We start from the raw sequence: 17,238 nt of genomic DNA on the forward strand, positions 1-17,238 counted from the left end.
CTTCATCAATCCTGGTTTTCCAAAGCCTTTGCTGAAACCAAGACTCATTTTTGGATCTTCTGCACAACAGTCTTCATCTGACATAATTGCTCAAAAACCTGATCACTGCTTTTTGTGTTTGTACAGCTTGGCTTTTGTTATGACAATTCTTCAAATACATTCCACCTCCTGCCTCCAGGTTTTCCTATAATCATGAGTCTAGTTAGATAAGTACTAGATTGAATAGCAATTTATAAGCACACAGCTAGAATGGTTTGGGGACTGTGCAATTTCACACTATGCTCTCTCAGATGTAGATCAGTAAACCTCATAAATAGTTAGGATGATACTGCAGGTTGCGATATTCACCTTCAAGCCACTCAGTCAAAGCAGAATTCCCTGTCCCAGGTGGTTCCAAATCAAACAGACTTGAGCTTCAGTTTCCCACTTCCTAGACTGGTCACTGAGACTCCTAAACACAGTCTGTACACAGGTCCCCAACAGCAGGCTGGTGAACTGTGGAAAGTGCCACGCCTCAGAACGGGTTTTGGTTTTAATACCATCAGTTAAGCACAAGTGCTGCAAGGAACCCTTCCTGAAATCATGTGGGCTGTTATTTCGATGTATACTTGCCAGGTATCATTCTGACACACTCCCTATACTTTTTTGTAATGCTTTACCCCTGCAAACTTACTCCACACAAATCCCACTCATCATGATGCCATTAATTTCACTTAAATCATTCTTCCCTTGCTTTCAGTGGGACCATTCCCAGAGTAAGAGCCCTGTTGTACAAAGATGCATAGTCATAATCTAGTTCCTGCCGAATACAGCTGTGAGCAGTTATTGTACGTGCCTTTGAGTTTAGTATTATGTAACCTTCCTTTGGCTTACCCACGTGGAGAAATATTAAAATAAATTAACATTTTACTGGTTCTTTAATTGGAAGTGTCTGTTCGAAACAAATATGTTTATCAAACAGTTTGACTGGGAAAATACATTACTGTAGCTGTAGTTACCCAAATTACATGCTGTCTAAAGCAAAAAGGGCAAAAGCCATCTGGCTCCATATAACTTACATTTTCTAGACAGCTTGCAGCTGGTTCTGATTAAGCAGCATCTCAGTACTCCCAGAGATCTATTTTTAACTCTGCAAGTTTATTTTTAGGGCTCACACATCCAAGGCACATGGTGTTTACATTAATAAATGAACAACCGCCTACAGTTAAGAAAAGCTTTGTGCAATTCTTGTGGCACAGTCACTGTGCAACATAGATGGATGGTTAAATAAAACATCATGTGTACTAATTTAAGAGCCCTTGCCCACCTCTTGGCTCTTTCCAGGACTGCTGACAGCATCTCTGGAGAGCTTGAACGGCAGGAAGAAGAAGGTACTAGACAACAGGGTGATCTACTTCAGAAGTAACATTGGGTGGCATGTCCTAGGAAAAGAGCACATATCTACTGGCACAACATGTCCCTAGAAAAGCCTCTTTTTTTCATGCGGGATCTGTAGAGTGCCCAGAAAGCTCATCTCTCTATGTTATGCAGCCACATGTATAAGGTAGTGGAAATACTGTCCTTGCCATCTAAGCACATTAATGCTGAACAGGAAAACAATGTACAATTTAGAATTACTGAAATCTACTACTAAAGCCCTGAAAATTGTCAGAACAGTGGATGTTGCAAGTCCAGGAAGCATCAGCTGACCTATTTGGAGATTTTTTTTTATTTTTTTTTTTTTTATAGACAGACAGTTTACACATGATTTTTGACTGTGAAATACCAGCTCGTTCCTGTACCATCAAAACTTCCCTTTCACAAGGATATTAAACACATACACCAGAATGGTTAAAGGTAGGACATGTTTTAGGGTTGGTTTTTTTGGGGGGGTAAGAGGCTGTTTGCGTGGGGTTTTTTGAGGTCTGTATTTTTTCATTCCATGGTACAACTGAACTGCAACTTCATATTTTGGGGGGTAAAAAAAAAAAAGATCAGTAACTAGCTAAAATGAAGTTAAACATAGTTAAGCTAAAGCTAACCCGTGCTACAATTTTATAATACTAATTCCATTTTGCATGGACTTGCAACCTATTCTATGCATAGACTACTGTGCGCAGTACATGCAACCTCCTCCACGTCTGATCCCTTACTCTTCCAAACCAAAGCAGGCAGCTGCACCAGCCAGCGGGAGTTGGCAAAGGGAGCTGCTAGCGCTCTTCAAGAGGGTATGCTCCCGGAGTTCGATACTGGATAGTTATATGGAAAGGACTGTTAATCCTGAAAGTAGAAGGTTTTTACTGCTTCCAGAAACACTTCCCAGACTTAAGAAAACACAAAACATAAGTAATCCAGGTATCCCTTTAACAAGCAATCAAAGGAATTTGCTCTTCCAGTCTGTATCCACTGAGTTACCTCAGTAATATAACAGACTTTGAAACTAGTGGCAGCTAAATACCTTAGAATCCCATCAGTGGGGATGTTTTCAGCACCATAAAGTACTAACTAGCTGTAAAGCGTTAGCCAGCTTTGAAACAAATCTCCATTTCAGCAGCTAGGCATGCAGAGCACCAGAGAAGCTGGTCCCAGTTCCCCCATGACATTGAGGACCAGTGCCAAGCGGAAGGGAGGCTATTTCCCCAGGAAGTTCTTTTGAAAAATTTCTTTTCCTTACTCACACTTTAGACACGCTTATTCTCGTGTATTCCTATGTTTCTGCACGTCTTCTCTCCATACTTTTTTTCTTATGTCCTTGTTCCTTATTTTTTTAAGCCAAGTCCAGTGTTTACCTCTCCCAGCCTCCACAGCTTTTAACATCTCCACTGCACCTCATTTTCCCTTCTCTATCTTGCTTTCAAGTCACTGTATCAGTGTCTTTCTTCCTAATCCTCCTCTACACGCAAATGCTGGTTTTGTTTCATTATTCAGTTGATTGGCTGAGGAGTTTCTTCCCATTACTGAAAGAACTATACTATTAAATCCCATGTATAGACAGATCTGTACCCCAAAGACAGCTACTGCAGTCATTTGTTAATGTCTCCCTGCCAGAGAAATGAATGGTGACTCCCCAAGTCCATAGGTACTCCTAATCAGCTAATCAAAATCAAAATATTATATTTGTCATCTATCACAGATTCCTTGTATGGTAATATATTAAGGAGTGCTCACAGGAGTAGCCTTTCTTGCATCTTTGGTGAGGGAGGGCAAGTAGACCCCTCATGTGCACCTATGAACACGGTGTGAAAAGCATGTTCTAATATACCAATTTGGAAAGGTAAAAACATTGATGAAGTCACAGAAATAACACAGGGGAAAGGTAATGTAGTATTTCATATAGCAGCACTATGTTTTGAGTTCCTCTCTCTTCATCTACTCTTTATAAAATAGCTGAACAGAAAAGACAAAGCACTCTGTGGCTATTTTAGGATTTTTCCTGTCTTAGCTTACACTTACTTGTGAATCTGTCCACAAAAAAATTGTCTAGGGCAACTGCTGAATGTTGTTGAAGGATATTCATCAGGATCTGAGGCAGCTTTTGAGCACAGAAGAGTGCTCTCTGCACCCACAGCAACTACTGAAAGCTGAGTTGGCGATGTCTAAATGAGCTATATTCACTTTAAGTCACTAAATACACTTCAAGGCTAGAGGAAGAGTTGCAAGTACTTTAGGGGAAGCTGTGAAAGATATTCAATGTCTGTTTTCTTCATGAAGCTTAAAGCAGGTGTATTGTGCACTGGCCTTCATTGCAGGGTACTACCTCAAAATAGTATTGTCTCAAGATACAGAGTAGCTGTATTTTTTTATACTGGCTATGCTTCTTTTTTTGCCCCCCCCCCCCTTTTGTTTTTTGTGGTTTTTTTGTTGTTTGTGGGTTTTTTTAAGCAGGGGTTCTGTTATGCTTCTTCCTATTAATTACCTTCTCTAGAAATACAGTGCTGGCATCGCTATTGAGACTCAGCTTCCTCTATCCTTAACAAGATCTGGTTAAACGCAGATGGAATATGGGCTACATGTCCTAGCAAGATAAAGGATTGCTAATGCTGTTCACGAGTCAGAGTTGACCGTTTCCTGAAATGGTTAACATATCTTTTTCCCTGTTCTGATTAGCAAGTGATGTGAGTCAGACAACACAGAGCATACACAGTAACTCACAGGTTTCCATACTTCCAGAAAAAGGCTTTTTCTTCTGCCATGTCCCAGTTCATGAATGGTATCCTTCATGAACGGATCCTTCATGATCCAATGAAATCCTTCATGAATTTCCCACTCATGTCAGACCATTCTCCATTACCCAACATAGGAACAGTCAAGAATACAGACAACATGAAACTTCTATAAATCGATGACACAGACATTCAGTTTTGAAAAACCTGTAAACTCATTTCTGCACAGCACAGATGCAGCCTTAAACAGCAATACACAGAGGAAGCCACATGTGAGCAGTTGTCATCTACATCACTCATGCCATAGCAATGTCCTACAGTCAAGTACTGAGGGGCACAGAACCTGGTTAGTCCGTAATCCAGACACTTGAGAGTGACTGTCTACAAAGTGAGAGTTATTAAGCAATGAGAGAGTAATAAACAATAATTACTTGCATAATTTTACTTTCATACAACAGAAATTTTCCTGTCACGTCCAGGTGACAACTTAAGAATCTAAGAAAAAACCTGAAAATGTTAAGAGATTTAAAAGTGTGATCTATGAGAAAAGGCTAAAGAAAAGGATTTTTACAATCCAGTAAAGAGAAGACTGGAAAGAAACACTAGCAAATGCTATTGTAGAACATTGAACAAGTGAGGGGGGGGGGGGGGGAATAGCATGGCAGCAGTCACTAGTTCTCATGTCTTCAGATCAAACAGCCATTAACTACAATTGGTAACAAAGGGTACTTTGGGTAGGAATTCAGAAATACTAAAATAGCTCAGAGCTTTGTTTTGGCAGAAACTGCCAAAGTGTTAAACCAAAAACTTTAAACTCAAATATCCCATGTTTAATGAATGGGAGTTTTGTCAAACTGTCTCGGGTCGCCTTCCTTTCTGCCAGAATTCCCAGCCAGAGGTCAGCACCTGTGGGAGACTCAACTCTGTCAACCTCAATGTCTGTTCCAACACCAACACAATACATCACAACCCCAAGAACTATAGTACTCACCGAAATTACCCTAGAACCCCCGACAGCTGCTCAGCTTTGTCATAACTAAGATTTTTAAAAAAAAGAAAAAAGAAAGAAAAAAAGCATTATCTAAGTATTACACGATTTCAAAATCCTCCCCCACAGTGAGCAACAGTCCAAAATAAGATCTTCTGTGTTAATCTCTTTCAGATCACATTAAACTTTGAAAAAAATTCTAAGACTTTACAAATCTTGCATCTCTAAACTGCAATGTTAAACAGAAATAGATATAGCTAGTAGAAATATAAATAGAAAGAATAGGAACCTTATGTTTCTAAGTATAATCACACATGGAAATAGGTCATCAAGGGGGACTGTGGAACTCATTGTGTTGTTAGCTTTTAAAACAGGCATTTGTCTAGTCTTCATAAAGATGATCCATTTATTTTTTTTTAAATATACCCTGACGCAGGTTCAAAACGTGAATTTTGTAGGTTCAGCAGAACTTGGATCTACCCCACAACATGTACATCATTGCCTGAAGTAAAGTCTGCCCCTCGCCCTGATTTAAAACATACCTTAAGGTCCCTTTAGACGTTCATTTGCTAAATGCTACAAAGCAGTACTTAATTTCTAGATTAAGACATTCCACACACTATAACATTTTGGACTTTGTAATAAAGTTTTGAAATTGTCACCAGCTTCAAAATTAAGGTGCTACAAAATGGTGCTACAAAATAGTCCTACTTTTTGTGAGTTACCTAATCTGCAAATTACCTGTTGTGTTATAATTATCACTGCAGAAACACTTATTCAGCAGAAACACATCTGGGTTGCCAGAGACAAAATTAGGAGATGGTATGTAGGTGGGAAAAAATTAAAAGTTGGCAAACATGCCTTTTTTAGGGTATTCAATATAATCAACATTCATGCAGCTAACCTAATGAATGAAGAAACCAAAAGAAAGTTTTTATTCACGGTGTCTTATTTAAGTTTCTGTATAATGTAACATTTTAGAAACAGTTACAAAAAAATGTAGATGTTACAAATTCACATAGGAAAATATTAATTGCATGATCTTTCACCAAAGCATATTTTGCATACTTCTAACTGCTTTGTATTTCATGTATCTTACTGAATATGAAAGAATGCCTGGCAGTCAGATGCTGAAATATCACTTTTAAGAAGTGGTACGCTGTATGACAGATGATGTGACCTTGTTGGTCGTTTCTTTCAGCTGCAGAGCTGAAAAACAAAAATGTTCACTGAGCCTCCAAATTTTGCATGGACAGAACTGGGAACTCTTAACACTTGGAAACCAGAAATGACCAGTAAAGGGAAGATGTGTTAAGAAGTCCTTAGTATTTCTCTCCAGCTTTACCTACGGCTCAGTAATCCCACAGTTCTGGAGGCTGACCATGTTCCTGCTCAAGGATCACTCATGATCATTTCTTTCAAAGGTAGTACATGAGTTAAACACTCTTTTCTCTTCCCTCTTCCTTCCTCACCTTGCCAATACCATTGATTGTGTGGCTATGTAGTAAACCACAACGAGGAACCATTCCAGGCTAAAAACAACCCTTTTTTTTTTTTTTTTCTTACAAACAGCTGAGCCTGGGTCTGTTCCCAAATCTGTTTCATCCTGTGGCCACACAAATTACCTTGCATGACCAAGCAATCAATAAGAATAGCGAGAAGAACAGGCAGGCTATCACTAGAGCTGCTTATTCTGGCACTGCCATTGAAAAAGTCACTTCTCAAAATATAACCTCCCCTTGGTGGCTTTTTGAATCACACAGTTCCCCTGCTCAGAGTCTCCCATCTGCTCTCCTACCCCAAAGGTGACTGTGTCCTGTCTTCTCCCCCCACTAAGACAGACACACAGCAATGAGTCTTGACACCAAATCTTTTAAGTGACTGAAGTGAAACAGCCATCTGAAGAGTAAAATCACACAGGAGGTAAAGTGAGTTTGTAGCGATGCAGGGAACCACAAGCATCTTCCACAGTACTTTTTTTCAGATATAAAGAACCCTGCTAATGATGACACTGGAAAAGGATATTTTTGTTGTTTATCTGGATCCTGCAAAAGCAATTCTCCAAACAGAAACGTAAGGATTGACAGAGACAGAAATTAGGAGAGCAACTGACCTGCCCAATAAAACACAGCAATGAAGCACCTAGAAAGACCAAACTTTATAGCATCTGAGAGATATTAATTAGATCTTTTTTAAAAAAACAACACCTCAACCTCCCCCCCCCACCCCCAACCAACATGCTAGGCAATACATTGAAACAAACCATGTTTGTAGAAGATCAAACAGATTACTGGGTATGCCAAGACTAAGAATGAAATTCAGATGCTGGGGTGGAGGAGGAGGAGAAGAAAAGAAAAACAAACATCCAAGAGTAGATGCACTTATCCAGGATTGGTCCCACCCACCAAGGCATTAGGATTTCTCACACTCGGCACAGTCCAAGGAATACTCTGTATACATGACAGTCCAGCTGCTTAGATAGGAAGCTCAAAGATGGTAGTGAGCCCCCTCCCCAGTAATATAAAAATCTAGGCCCTGGGCCATATGGAATTGGAGCACAGGATGATGCATGGCAACTGCTGAAATTAGATGGGGCAGGGACATTTCTTTTATTGAGCTGCTTCAGATCCTGACTTGATTTGGAATTGCACAATATTTTTGTTCCCAGAGCAAGTTTGTATACTTAGCGAAGGCTTTACAGGTTACGCTAAAGAGTTTGCATCAAATGAACCAAGCAATGCAGGTTCTTTTCTAAGGCAATGCAGGACACTCCCATTGCGTAAGCTTCCAGCAAGCACAGTGACTTTAGGATTACAGGCAGTAAAGTAGTAGAAGCAGAGCTGGTTAAAGGAGACTGGAATCCAAACTTCTATGTTTGGAGGCTTTCCAAACTCACTCAGAGTGATGGCGAGCTTCTATTCAGTAAAAACACATGCATATTTTGTCATACATTTAGTGACAAGTGAAGCAACTTCTAGGTGGCTGTTGGGATTTATAGCTTGTAAGGATGAGCCACGTGAGAAATTAACACACACACACACCCCCATTATCCAGCATAATCCAACAGTTAATTACCAACACCATTGAAAAAAAGGAGTCCCATTTCATCTGAGTTTGTCTGGCTTCAGCTTTCAGCCACAAGATATCATTAAATCTTCCTGTTAGGAGTAAGTATCTTATGTACCAGAAATCTTCTGCACATTGGCACTCATATATATAAAAAGCATCATCAATCACATTGTCTCTTAACCTTCAGCAACAGAAAACAGACTGAATGACTGAAATTCTTAAGTTTCTCTAAATAAGGTATATTTCCAGACTTTGTATTATTTCTGCAAGCTCTTCTTCAAAGCCCCTTCTGAAGTGTCGCTATCAGAATTAGAACCAGTACTCCAAGAACAGTTTTGTTCACTTAGACTAAACTCAGACTGAAGGAAAAATTTTGTTTGACCCTAACCATGTCTCTTTTCTGTGTTGAAAAGGAAACAAAAAAAAATCCAAAGCTTCTCTCTGCTCCATCCCCAACACTGGATATGGCCACTGAAGCAGAATCATTACTTACTCTCAGCATTCAGCTTCCATGTCATAAAGAAGCCTGTGTGCTTTATTAGCTACTGCAGATCACTGCCTTCCCTTTTTGTGATTCAAGGTGTTTATCCTGACTTACAACTCATGATCAAGCACTCCTGTGTAGACAGTCAAAAACTGATAGTGGAGACCTATCAAGAGAGGACTATCAACTCAGGGCCCTAGAGCACACAACCTATGAGGAGAAGCTGAGGAAGCAGAGTTTTTTTAGTTTGGTGAGAAGATGACTAAGGTGGTGGTTTAAGAGCGGCCTGTAACTACTTGGAATGGAGTTACAAACATCACGCAGGCACATTTTTCTCAACAGTGTTAGATGACAGTGTGTCCTGGTTTGGGCTGGGATAGAGTTAATTTTCTTTCCAGTAGCTGGTATAGTGCTATGCTTTGCATTCAGTATGAGAAGAATGTTGATAACACACTGGTGTTTTCAGTTGTTGCCAAGTAATGTTTATACCACGTCAAGGATTCTTCAGCTTCTCAAGCCCAGCCAGCAAGAAGGCTGGAGGGGCACAAGAAGTTGGGAGGGGACACAGCCAGGGCAGCTGACCCAAACTGGCCAAAGGGGTATTCTATACCATGTGATGTCATGCCCAGTATATAAACTGGGGGGAGTGGGGCTGGGGGCGATCACTGCTCAGGAACTAACTGCACACCCGTCAGCAAGAGGTGAGCAATTGCATTGTGGATCAGTTATTTTGTATACTCCAATCCTTTTATTATTATTGTAATTTTATCATTGTTATTATTATCATTATTAGGGGTTTTTTTCCCTTTCTGTTCTATTAAACTGTTCTTATCTCAACCCATGAGTTTTACCTTTTTTCTTCCAATTCTCTCCCCGATCCCACTGGTGAGGGAAGTGAGTGAGCGGCTGCATGGTGCTTAGTTGCTGGCTGGGGTTAAACCAGAACACAGTGAAAGGCTCAACGGCCACAAATTCTAACTTGGAGGCTCAGGCTTCTCACCAAGAAGACAGCACGGTACTCGAGCAAGATACCCATAGAAGCTCTGCAAATCTCCAGCCCTCGAGGTTTGGAAGACTGCTCTAGAGAACACCATGCCCAACCTGATCTGGTGTTGGCAATAGCACTACAGGACCTCTAGAGGTCTCTTCTAATCAATATTCTATGATTTTCCTCTTCTTAAGTGCTACATTCTTTGTTACTTTTATTTGATTAATATGCATACTTTTCAAAATAATTCACTTTATCAAGTGGGATTATATAACCTTATATAACCAAATTTGTTCCAGTATAACTGATCTTAGCTTTACCAGAATTAATATTTCTTTTCCTCTAGATAACTGATAAAAATACTGAGTAATGTTAAACTAGTAATAAATTCCTACAGATATCTACTAGGAAAACCTTCAGGGGATAAGAATTTTCCCTATGTTCAATGGTTTCTGAAACCTGTTAGCCAGTTTTTATTTCATTTAAGGCTGTAATGATTTTGGATAGCTTTATTTTTAACAGATTGTCACATACCACAGAAGTCTAATTATATTCCTCAACAATTATCTTTATCAAGCAAGCCTTCTATCATCAAAAACATTAACGATTTTTCTGGAAACTTTTTTCTTAGAACCATGTTAGCCAACATGAGTTATAACACCATATTTTCACTCCATTGAGAATGTAATCTTCTGATTTGCCTTTCCTAAGGTCAGCCAAAATATAAGCATATATATTTACCTATTTAAAGTATATGTATACCTACTTAAAAAATAAAATAAGGCATGAGCTTTATTTTATAGCATTCTGAAATCTGGTTTAGAACGTTTAAAACTCTGTTTAGCCAGTTATAATAATATTCTTGTATGCAAGTTATCCACATCTGTATGCTTAGCATTACATCTGATGTTTAATATTTAATAATGTGTTAACAAACACCTGATGTTTACTATTTGAGTACTGGTGAAGTACAACTTTTTTTTGTTGCTCTGAGATGCAAAACCAAAAAAAACTAACTTCCCCAACAGCTAACAGAGAAGTATTTATTGCCCTGCCCACACTGTTAACACTTTTATGCAGCACTAAACACCACCAAAGGCTAATGCCATTGAAAAAGATACAATGGGAATAAATTATATTTCATTGAGGATGATTCTTTCAATCTGGAATTGTCTTTTTGTAACATTTGTCTCGCACCTACAAGGAATTAGATGCTTACCCAGAACCAGTTATATCCTGATACCTAGCAAAATGCAGCACAGTCTTAGTTTACATACACTGAAAACACAGCCTTTGGCAAGCAGCAAGAATTAAGGCATGGAAAACAGTTTACAGAATACTTCTGCATCAAAAGCCCAGATCTCCCATAACAAGAAAGCTGTTCGGAGTTTTGTTCTGTGAGTAAACTCAATTTTTTTGCAGGATATACCAAAGCATACTAGCTGGGGAGTCAAAAGCCGTTTAAGTAATTTATTCAATTTATATTGCCACACTGACTTAAATGAAATTTAGGTGGGCTTGTTCACTAGACTCCAGCGAAAGTGTAACTGTGCCATCTTGGTTTAATTAACTAATTGGAGTAAAAATTCTGACAATGCTGAAAGGACAGTGAAATACTGTGTTTTGTCAATGGACAATAAATTTGCTATTTTGAGAGGTGTGTGTTTTAAGTGTCTAAGTGAACACTGAGGATAAATTATATACTTAAAATGAGAAAAAGTTTGCACCTCTAGTTAAAAAAAAAAAGCCATTTTGAAGAATCTTTACAAGCTTTATAAACCATATTGAAATAAAAATAAAATAAATAAAAAAAAAAAAAAAAACCAAACACCTTTATTCCCAGAGGGCTAATTTAGCTGTTAAAGCACTACTGCTCAAAAAGTAAGACCTGTGCTTCGGCTATGCAGACCAACAAAACAATTATTTTGAAAGACAAATAAACCGTCTGGTGGCCAATACAACTGTAATTTTCAAGCACAGTACCTCTTTGAAGAGATAGGAATTATTTGTGTATGCAGAGGTTAAAATTCGCATGCATATATCAAGTTAAAGCACCACAAAGTTATATCAAAAAACACTCTCCAGACTTGTTCAGTTAACCTGAATCTGCAGAAAGTAGTAACTAATCCCACAACACGCTGGGTAGGTGACTTATGTTGTCATTATTTACTTAAACCTTGGAGAGTTAGCACACAAAATGATAGACCCCCATGAACATGCTCAAGTGTAAACACACAAATGAGAGCAGGACCATGACACTTTAATGGTTTGATTATCAGTTGTAATGGTAAATAGTGTGAATTACTTCTAAGAGGAAAAAAAAGGAACATAAAAGTAGCAGAAGGTATGTACAAACTTTAATTACTAGCAAGTGAACAAGATAATGCTTTTTTATCTAATACATGCACAGAGCATTTTACTCATTATTTGGTTGCCTTGTATATTAAATCCCCAGTGGCAGAACACATTTTGGATCCAAATTTTTCATTCATGCTTGTGAATTATTGGGATTTTACCTAGAAACACCTAGATAAGGATGTCAGGTTTAAACTATTATGAGAAAAAAGAGAGACAGAAAGAGAGTCTATAAACCGCAACTTCTCTTACATGTCATAAGGGTAAAACTAAGATTCATATCAGACTGAGGCTATTTTGGACTTCTGTAAGGAGATTCAAGAGGTCAAAATCTGAGCTGTACATCTGAGTCATGCTTTGCATTGAAAGTTAAAAAAAAAGCAGGGGGTGCAGTGGGGGAATAATCCTTCTTCTAAACATTTCATTAAGGCTGAGCTTACAGATGTTATTTTTTTTCTTTTTGATATCTTAAAGAGCTGCAGTACTCTGTCACACATAGATAGATAGAGATAACATATCTATTAATAGATAGCATAACTATTAACCCTGAAAGTTATTGGGCCATATTCAGTGAATTACCAAACATATAACTAATCCAGTCTTTATGCAAGTGATTTTTTTTTTATTTTTTTTTTAATCAAAGGAAAAGTCATCACAAGGAACAAATGCATTTGATTCTGTCAGTCTACAGTCAGAGGTCTGAAAAACATCCATGCACTCAGCTTCAATGGAACTTAAACACCTGCCAAAACACACCTATTTCTAGAAGAAGAGATTTTAGCCTTCTGGTATTATATTTACTACTTTGTTTTAGACTCAAAGTTCTCTTCAATCTTTTCACAAAAAGATACACATTCATCAAAATATTCACCTGTTTACGGCATCTACTGCTCATGCAGAGATGGTTACTGGACTGCAATGCAACCTTTCACTGCATTTTAATTTTAAAACAGTAGTGGAAATACCATTTTGGAGCATTTTCTATACTTAGTCTTTACTAATATGTGGAAAATGATTTATGAAAAAGCAGAGCAAAGCAGAACAAGAAAACAGGGGGAGTCAGCTTTGCAGAGAGGAAGAACAAGCTATTCCTCAAGAGGAACAAACAAACGCCTATTAAAGAAATTCAGAATCAAGATGACAGAAGAGTGATCCAAAAGTAGGAACCAGCAGAATTCAGCACACAGCTCCTCTCTCTTCCCACTCAGTTTATTAAGAAAAGAAAAATCAGCTTCTGACTGACTACAGCAACAGGCAGCTCTTACAAGATACTAAAGACCTGGAAAAATAAGCAATGTTGTTGAAGAGCAGAAAGAAGTTTGAACAGGGATTTCCAAATTATTATGTATCAGACTGGAATTTTAATTCAGTAATTACAGATAGATAAAAGAGCTGATTTCACCTAGGTGCAAGTAAGTAAACTGTACACATTTTGAACTCGTTCTCTTCAGCAGCAGGCACATGTCGATACGCTTTTGAAATCCAGAGACAGTGAAAAGCTCTCTCATCCTAATCAGTGACCAGCTTTCCACAGCAGCATTTCCCTTGTTTACAACAGTAAAAGCAAGAAACTGGATAAACTGGATGTGCGCTTTACCACTGGGAGACTATGATACCAAACGCTGCTAATTTAGCAATAGTTTGCAGCATCTAGAAACCTGCTGGACAGGTCAGAGTTCAGGCATCTTCTTTTCTTCATCATCTATTACTATCATCTATTAACATTACTTGCCCCTCTTCCCTAACAGAAATGATCCTACCCCAAGTGACTCCGTGAACGACTTCAGGGGTTTTGGGGTTGGTTGTTTGTTTAATAGAATTGATTCCATTGATTCCAATGTTACTTTCAATTTCAAGGTAAAAAGTGAAGCAGAAAATCTGAAAGATCTGGGTGACAGGAGAGGCAAAGGGGAGAAGACATGAGATCTCTCTGGACTTATTCCCCTTCTCAGGTTACAAAAAGAAAACCTAGGGTCTTCATGCCTCCATGATCTTGATCTTTACAGAAATATTTATAGTCCACCCTTCCCCATAGGTGCTGTTATTCTTTGAAAAACTCTGGATAAGGAATACTGTATTAAATCAACACATGCTTTAATTGAAGCAACCTCCTGTTCAGAAGAGTAATATCCTTTGCAAGGGTTGGAATCCTCAGAAACTGAGCTGGTAGGCACACAGCAGGCACAATCCCCAACCACACCATCATATAAACAGAAGATACACTTCAAAGTATTAGACAGAGACAAATAAGTCCAAAATATTAATTCACTCCTGGCTATTATTTAGTATTAAAAAAAAAATGTCTTCCTCAAAACAGTAAGTTAGTTATTTGTTCTTATAGGGCACAGTCATTTTCTTTTTCTGTCCAATGCTTTTTATCCACACAGATCATTCAGAACATGCAATGGCAACAGGATGTAAACATTTCCGTAATGATCTTACAATTTATAACAAGCAAAGCAAACAACCAAACATCAGCACCTTCCCCTGTTGGGATTCGGCATTTACTTTATAGCTCTACAGATTAGCAAGAGCCTGGTCCCTTGAGGTTCAAAGAGCTGAGATCAATTTAATAGGTTATAGTGTTGTTGCAAGTCAATGTTGCTACACTGGAGACCTGTTCACTGCATCATACAATGTAAGGAAATACTTATGTGCATTGGTGCTGCAAACAAACCCTGTCCAAAGAGGTTCCTCAGATAATATTTGAATAAAACATGAACATGCATAATTTTTGCTTGTTCCACATCAGGTCTTTAAATGACTTTCTGATAATTTAGGTATGAAGGGAATGCAATTCTAAAGAAATAAGTATCTTCTCCACTTAAGAGTATCACATTGTAAGAATACAGAGAAATTTAGCATAACACACAATGAAGCTTTCTACAGCATTTCAGAATTTTTTCATTGACAGAACAAGCCATCCATGAAGTGGGCTGGCCTATACCGTTCATCTACAGAGTAGCACTGCTTTACCAGTTTGCATCTTTTTTCCTTCTCTCTTTTTTTTTTTTTAATTTAAAGTAAACTTATCTTCTGTATACATACACAAGCTATATATATATGGGCTAGATAAACTGTAAAATGAAAAAGTACATCTACCATTCTGTTGTAGCCTACAACCATGACCTGAAATATTGACATTTACAATATATTATGGAAATTTTCACAGGTCTTACATATAAGACACATGGACTGGTATTCAAATGAGATAGCATCCTGGTATCACCCAATAGAAAAAAAGTGGTTTTAAATACTGTCTGTATTAAATGGGAATGCTTAAAAGTTTCCTGCTTAGAAATTATTTTAAACTGACCTAACCACTGGCTGTAACTGAATATAGCAACCTGTTCTCTGAAGAAGCACAAGATTCTCAGGACCAAAAAAGCAAGAGCACAAAACCCCCTACCCTAACACTATTAGACACATCTCCATCAGGCTTTTGCCGTTTAAACTATCTGCCATACATACAAGAACTGCCTTCCACAGGCTCACAATCACAGGAACATGTGCCACGTCAGTGCCAATCCAATTAACTTTTCTTTTGGAATACTAGGAATACTTTCTCAACTATTGCAGTGTCTTACAAGTGAAACAAGTACATCTTGGTATATATTTATAACCTCAAGTTGAATCATAGAATAGTTTGAGATGGAAAGGACCTTTAAAGTTGGATGGAACTGCCCTTCTATCTCTCCATCTCATAAGGCTCACCTTGTGTCCTGGTTTCAGCTGGGATAGAGTTAATTGTCTTCCTGGTAGCTGGCATGGTGCTATGTTTTGAGTTCAGTATGCGAAGAATGATGATAAAGCTCATGTTTTCAGTTGTTGCTAAGTATTGTTTAGACTAAAGTCAAGGATTTTTCAGCTTCTCAAGCCCAGCCACCAAGAAAGCTGGAGGGGCACAAGAAGTTGGGAGGGGACACAGCCAGGGCAGCTGACCCAAACTGGCCAAAGGGGTATTCCATACTGTGTGATGTCATGTCTAGTATAGAAACTGGGGGGAGTGGGGGCAGGGGGAATCGCCGCTCAGGGACTAACTGGGTGTCGATCAGCAGGTGGTGAACAATTGCCCTGCATATCATTTGTACACTCCAATCCTTTTATTATTACTGTTGTCATTTTATTAGCATTATCATTGTTAGTTTCTTCTTTTCTCTTCTATTAAATCACTCTTATCTCAACCCATGAGTTTTACTTCTTTTCACAATTTTCTCCCCTCGTTTCCCTTTCACTGAGGGAAAGAAAAATTAGGATCCCGTGGGTGATTTTGCCCTTGAATACTGCAGCTCTGTATGTGCCACAGAGGTGTTTTGACACTGTTGGTGAAACAACCTGGAGTTTTCACAGGCAAACTCTAATGATGCGGAATACTAAGGACTAGATTTAGAGATATTTAGGCACCTAACTCCTACTGAAAGCAATGCATCTAAAGTGTCTAAATACCCTTACAGGTAATCTGATTATATTGAAAGTTTCTGCTTTATTGGATTTGGAAAGACAGCAAACATGAATGCATATTTACAATTTGTTTTTTCATAGCAATAAAAGTATTGGAAAACTTACTTTCTTTTTGTGAGAGCCAATTTCATTTTTGGTTACTTCTGCAGACTATATCTAATGCAAGATAAGAAATGTTAGAAAGATACCCAATCGACTGGAGTATCTTGGAATTTGAACTGCATGTTTAGGAAAGTACAAGATTATTTCATATTAGTCACCACTGCGATACAAATAAAACAAAGGCATGCCTTTGCCGAATGCCCCATCATGCTTTGTGTGGATAATTCACTGCATGCAGCAAATTGCATTGTAAGAAAAAGAGGCTGAGTATGAAACCCAGCTATGCTTGACTCCATTTAATGTAAAAGCACTTCTTGCCAGTTTTCAACACTACAATCAACAATTCTCAAAAAATCCTCACTGAATTACATTTCTATGAGATAGGGCATCTAGCAGATAAATACAGCTCACTATTACAGTGTTTGCCCTGATGCTTTTACAGGCTGTTTGTACAAAACCAAAGCAGTCATAAAATAAGCCACCTGTAAAGTGTTATTTTACCAACAGTGCTAGAAATAGATACTTAAGTGTGGGTGAACAAAGTGAGAACCATATGGGACGTTGCACAGATTTGAATTGGGGACTCTCACTCCTCAAAAGAACTGAAGTCAAGGCATGTTCCATATGCAGCATTCTGTTTTCTTGGAAG

The 17,238-nt window shown here is 38.3% G+C and overlaps 1 protein-coding gene across 3 annotated transcripts in view; it reads right to left on the reverse strand.

Moving 5' to 3' along the window:
* Window positions 1-17,238, reverse strand: part of HDAC9 (histone deacetylase 9) — a 491,400-nt gene that overhangs the window by 434,156 nt on the left and 40,006 nt on the right. The window lies entirely within an intron of this gene.

This window comes from Accipiter gentilis, chromosome 4, assembly GCF_929443795.1.
Source record: "Accipiter gentilis chromosome 4, bAccGen1.1, whole genome shotgun sequence".
Lineage (NCBI taxonomy): Eukaryota > Metazoa > Chordata > Aves > Accipitriformes > Accipitridae > Astur > Astur gentilis.